General features: G+C 44.0%; 1 pseudogene; it reads left to right on the forward strand.

Moving 5' to 3' along the window:
• Window positions 242–1,196, forward strand: EQUCABV1R-PS921 (vomeronasal 1 receptor equCabV1R-ps921 pseudogene; annotated as a pseudogene).

The following is a 6,180-nucleotide window of genomic DNA, read 5'->3' on the forward strand; positions in this document are numbered from 1 at the left end:
GAAGAGTTGTTGGTTTTCTGGTCTGTCTAGCTTTTTACTTTCTGTGAGGTCGGTGTGGCTACTTCCAAGCTCCTTATACGCAGAACCAGAAACCAGAAGTCATCCTTCATGTTCAGATTCACTGGGAATAATGGTTTTTCTGAGAAAGGACACTTCCTGGGTGTAATGAGAATAACCAAATTTTCTCTTTCAGTCTCCAGGTTCCTCTGATATAAATAAAATCAAACTGCATCATCTCTACATGGACGGATGGGTTTCTATTAGCTTAAGTTGGGGTCTTACCTTCCTCACTCAGACTGGTGCTGGAATCCTTGCAAATTGTTCACTCCTTTGTCTTTATAATGTTACTTTGCTCAATGCACATGTCTTGAGACCCACAGAGCTGATTCTCAACCAGCTGATCTTAGCTAACAACTTAGTTCTTTTCTCTAAAGGGGATCCCTCAGACAGCGGTGGCTTTTGGATTGAAATCTTTTCTCAGTGATGCTGGATGTAAATTTGTCTTCTATTTACACAGAGTGGCCAGAGGTGTTTCCCTCAGTACCACCTTCCTCCTCAGTGGCTTCCAGGCCATTAAGCTTTGCCCCAGTTTCTCTGGGTGGTTGGAGCACAGAGTGAGATCCACAGTGTTCATTGGCTGCTGCTGTTCCATCTGCTGGATCCTACATCTCTTGTTAAATATGGTGGTTACTATGAATGTAACTGGTCCAAAAAACAGCAAAAACATGAGTGTGGAAAACATTTACAGATACTGTTCATCACGCATTCCTGAGAGACTGGTATTCTGCGTATCTGCAGTCATTTACGCCTCCACTGATGGTGTGTGTTTGGGTCTCATGGTCTGGACCAGTGGCTCCATGGACCTTGTCCTGCCCAGGCACAAGCAGCGAGTCCAACACATTCACCGCAACAGACTTTCCCCCAGACCCGCCCATGAGGCCAGAGCCACACGCACCATCCTGACCCTGGTGAGCATGTTTGTCTCCTTGCACTCTTTAGTGGGTATTCTGTCATTTTGGATGACCCAGCTTGAGAACCCACACCCCTGGCTGATGAACACCTCTGTCTTGGTGTCTTTAGGCTTCCCAACATTCAGCCCCTTTGTGTTCCTTTTCAGTGATACCCACATGTCAGAGTTTTGCTTTGTCTGCTGGACAAAGAACACAAATGCTCCAAGCATGGTCTCTGGGCCATAAGTTCCCTCCAGAACATCCTACCATTTATTGGCGTGCTTTTCTCAACATTTGTGGGCTTATATACAAGGACTCAGATTCACTATTGAATAAAAATTCTAACAACTATGACCTCATAATTCTTAGTGGACTGCCAAAAGATGGACATGGTATAAATAATCACTCAAATGTATGGCAGTTCCTGAAAATATTGAAGTGAGAATTACCATATGATCCGGCAATTCCACTATACCGAAAATAATGGAAAGCAGCGACTCAAACAGATATTTGTACCCCTGTGTTCACAGGAGCCTTATTCACAACAGCCAAATGTGAAACAACCCAATGTCCATGGATGGATGAATGGATAAACAAAATGTGGAATATACGTACAGTCGGATATTATTAAGCGTTAAAAATGAATTAAATTCTGACACATGCTACAACATGGGTGGACTTTGAAGCTATTATCCTAAGTAAAATAAGCTAGACAAGAAAAGACAAATATTGTATGATTCTGTTTGTATGAGGGATCTAGAGTAGTCAAACTCGTAGAGACACAAAGTAGAGGACTATTTGCCAGGGACTGAGGGGAGAGGGAAATGGGGATGTTTGTCTCCCGAGTTTGGAGGCTCAGTTTGGGGTGATGTAAAAGTTCTGGAGATAGATAGTGCTGAGCGCTGCACAACAACGTGAATGTACTTGATGCCTCGGAATTCTATACCTAAAATGGTTAAGATGGCCAACGTTATGGTCTGTCTATTTTACCTCCATAATAAATGTAAAAGTAATAATGATTACTACAAGATGACTTTCTGAAACGGTAGTGGTGTTCACTACTGAAATTTGAGAATTTCATGATAATGCCATGTCAAGAATTTTCAGTGATTTGGAGTTCTGATGTAGAAACTGTTGGGGAAATGTAATTATAAACAAAATCTCTGATGACCAACAAAACTTGCCCCACACAAGTAGAAAACAGTTATCTTGTTGAATAAGCATGAAACCAGGATGTGATGCGCATCATGGGTAACCCACGAAAGAGACCGCAAGGTCAGTAAGAACTCTCAGCCTTGTGCATAGTGAGGCAGATACAACCCAGGATCACATGTTCTTAAGATTAACACTAACAAGACCTCAGGTAAGACGACTTGACAGCACCATTTGTCACACACAGTCCATCTTAAATTCACCTCGTAATTAGAGTGGACCTTGGTGTTTGCCAATTGCCTTTATCCTAAGGAAAAATAAACTTCTCATGTCTTTATGGCAGGACGGAATTTTGTAAGTTGGACCCAGGCTCCTGCTGAAGTTAGGCTCCTACTGTCCTATGGAGACTGGGAGACGTGACGTGCGATTTTCCGGTGATTACATTTCAGAGATATCCAAGGTCTTCAAGGAAAAGTTTCCTGGGTTGTAAAATTGGTATGAGGCTTAATTAGCTTTAAAAAGTATTTGTATATATCTCCAAGGGGCAGAGGAAGAATTCACAGTTACAGGTTTTCTAAAGCAAATACTCTAAGAAATGTGTTGGGTGGGTGGAGTGGCTGTCCCTTTTTCCTCAGGGATATTTTTTTCTTTTTCAGATTTGTATTTACCCTTACAAAACTCATTGCTGATCTGAACTGTAAGCTGACACCCAAAAGATTTATTTGCATTTTCTAAGCATATCGGGTGAAGGTCCTTTCAAATGGAGAGAAAAATCCTAGGAATATCCTAATTGTGGAGGTTTATGAAGACTTCAAAGAACTGAAGGGAGTTTAAGAATAGTGTGTGTGTGTGTGTGTGTGTGTGTGTATACGCACCTGTTTGAAAGAAAACACAGGAAGTCATGATCATTTCTTCCACCAGTTCATCACGGACTCACCAAACAACAGAAACTTTCCAGAGGAGGCAGGATGGGCCACTGAGTGTTTCTTCACGAGGGTGATGTGGTCAGCTTTCTTTTAAAAAATTCATTTGAAATCAATTTACTTTATTGCTCATTATATTAACCCACCATTAAACTTCTGATTCAAGTACTAAAGGTATATTTTGGAACTGTTTTATGAAATGAAAACAATTTTTAGAAAAATTTGACAGTCTTGGTACATAATGGCAACTTTCAAATGGCTGAATTTTTTTTCTTCTTTATTATCCATATTTAAATAATTGTGTGTCTTTTATCATGATGAACTTATGAACATAATACTGGGTTGTTGAAAAGTCATCTTATCTGTCACTAAATGTACAATGTGTGGGTAAATGTGGTTCTGTGACGTCTGCTTTGTGCAAAATTGATTTGAAAATTAGTTTTGTTTTACTTTTAATATTTAATCATGTAAATTACGGGTTAATGTCAGTAAATATGAAACGCATAATTGTCTAAATAGCATTTCAATGCAGTATATTTAGGTAACATGGACGTTGTGAATGATAAATCATGCTGACATAAGTTACATTTCTTATCTCTAATAAACTCAAGAGCAACATTATTTCCCATAGTGAGGGCTGTTTCTTTCAACATTAATCTATATTCCAATAGTAAATTGAGAATCTGCAAGTTTTCCTTGAAGATTTAATTTGATGGTTTAGTAGTTTTCACAGGCTACAAGATGTACTAACTGCCCCACGGCTTACCTAGATGGCCTCTGAATGGGATGCCATTACTTTGAAATGTTGAATCTTTTCATTGTTTTCACAGATACTGACTTTGAAATCGGGCCTAACTAGATCCTCAAAATTATCTGTTGTTCACTTATTGCATTTTTCTAAAGTGCACATATGTTGTGAGGATTTTTTTGTGCCTCTGACGGTGTCCCATGTCTGTTAGAATCCAAAACGTCACTCGAATTTATCTAAGTGTAAACCAAGTTCCACTTTGAGAATGGGTTTTTGAAACTCTCACAGCCTCTTTTCTTTTCTTCACGTGTGTTGAAGGTTCTGGCTTTGATAGAGTAACAGGGTCTGAGTCACACCCTGCATAGTGGAGAGCGGATTCTGTATGGAGCTGAGGGAGGAGGCAGGGAGCTCAGGAGGAGGCCGTTGCAGTAGTCCAGCTGAGTGTTGATGGATCAGAGTGGTAGCCGTGCAGGAGGCAGAAATATTTGGATTCTGCGTCCACGTTTTTAGAAGGGCCAAGTGGATTCTTGGATGTTTTCGGTGAGGGAGACAAAGGCAGGAGTCAGGGATGACCCAAGGGTTTTTGATCCTAGTAGCTGAAGAGACGGAAGCTCCATCAACTGAGATGAGAAGTGTTCACTGGGAATATGGGGAGTTTTGTTTCGGCCTCTTGAAGAGCCTGAGATATTTTAGAGAACTGTGAGTGAAGTCATGAAGTGGGCAGCTAGACACACAGGTCTGGAAATCTTGGGAGGGGTTCAGGATGGAGACATCCACAAGTGGTAATTATTGTATGGGCCAGGTTGGAGCTGTGGATCACATTTAGGAGAGGAATTTATGTCACAGTGGTAATGCTATTAGGACGTCCAGAAGAAGCGGGTGGTGGTAAGGACTGCTTCCCTTGCTCGGGCACATGGTTGAGGGTTGGGGGCACAAGCACAGATGAGGGAGATTAGTGGTCATGAAGAGGGTAGGTGGGTGGGGAGGATGGTCTGGCAGGTGACCAATGCTCCCACAGGATGAGTGGACATGAGATGGATGCAGAGTCGTAGGAGCAATTGAGACAAGATGACACTGAGTCTGGGTTGCTTATTCACTTCTGTATGGAATCAACAGAACTGTGTAGTGAGCTTTGTTGGGGTCTGAGGTGTTTCAGTCTTGCTGGTGGATAAGGTCAGGCACAAGGGTCATTATCTGTGAGAGTCACTACGCCTGTCATGGGGACCAGTGGGGCTGGGATTTAAATGAAGTTTTGGTAGAAAGTGGCAGGTTGTGGCTGCTGAGGGGACAGCAAGTTAGCACAGAAGTGGCAGAGGGTCATGGGGTCTCAAACTCACATGTGGTACTGAGTGGCACATATTGAAGAAGGGATCAGGGCCAGGTGGAGAGGCCTCCAAAGCAGCGTTCAGGGCTTTCCCTGGCATTGGGATCCATGAGAGGTCTGGGGTTGTGCTGGATCGTGTGTGAATTTGTCAAGCACTCTCTGGATGCCATGTGCCAGGTCCATGGGTGGGTCCAGGAAGATGCCTATGGGGTGGTGCGGGGAGGTGGTGGTGGCTGTTGGAGGGTGACTCTGGTGTCTGGACATGTGAGAGAGATGGTCTACAGAATGATGTGCACATCGAGAGGAAGTGTGAGCTGATGGCCTCAGGGCCTTCCTCTTGGGGACTGAGGTGGAACTGAGAAGTCAGGTTGCCTTGTGTCTGGGAGTCATGATCTTGGGGGCCCCAGGGTTATTGCCTGGCGGGAGGGGTTGGGGCCTGCAGTCCAGGCCCACTGCTTAGACAGCGTCTATCTGCCCTCCTGCCTCTTGTTGCTGAGGGCTGAGCAGGGTGTTCATGGGACCACTAGGAGAGCGTGGGCATCAGTGGCACCAAGGACTGGCATCTCTTCTGAGATGCTGAGCTCTGGAGAAAGGTGAGTATGGACGTGGGTCCTCAGAGATGCTGATCCTCATCTCATCTGTCCCGATCATGTCAGGGTGCTGTGACATGTGAGGACATGCTTGTGTATTTCTGGGAGGAGTGGGGTACCTTGATGAGGGTCAAAGACGCTTGTACCACGAGGTGATTCTGAAGAACTTGTCACCCATATCCTAGTATCCTCATGGGGCAAGGAATGTGCAATTACTTTCTTCAATATAACAAAAGTGGAGCAAAGCCTCTGGACTAGTCATCAGACTTATTTGACTCTCACACATCCCAACATCCACGGGAGAGTCCCCGTAAGTCTAATTTATGTGAGAAGCATGCGTGGCTGTGTTTCAGTTTCTGCCCTGCCCAAGGCCCTTCCCAGATTTCCCTCATTACCAGTCTCCGTTGTTAAAGCCATTTCACCCCTGCCACCTGGCAGGTCCACACAGCGTGCACCAGTCGCCACCGCAGTGTGCTCAGGGAAGCCGACCTCT

This window comes from Equus caballus, chromosome 10 (genome assembly GCF_041296265.1).
Source record: "Equus caballus isolate H_3958 breed thoroughbred chromosome 10, TB-T2T, whole genome shotgun sequence".
NCBI lineage: Eukaryota > Metazoa > Chordata > Mammalia > Perissodactyla > Equidae > Equus > Equus caballus.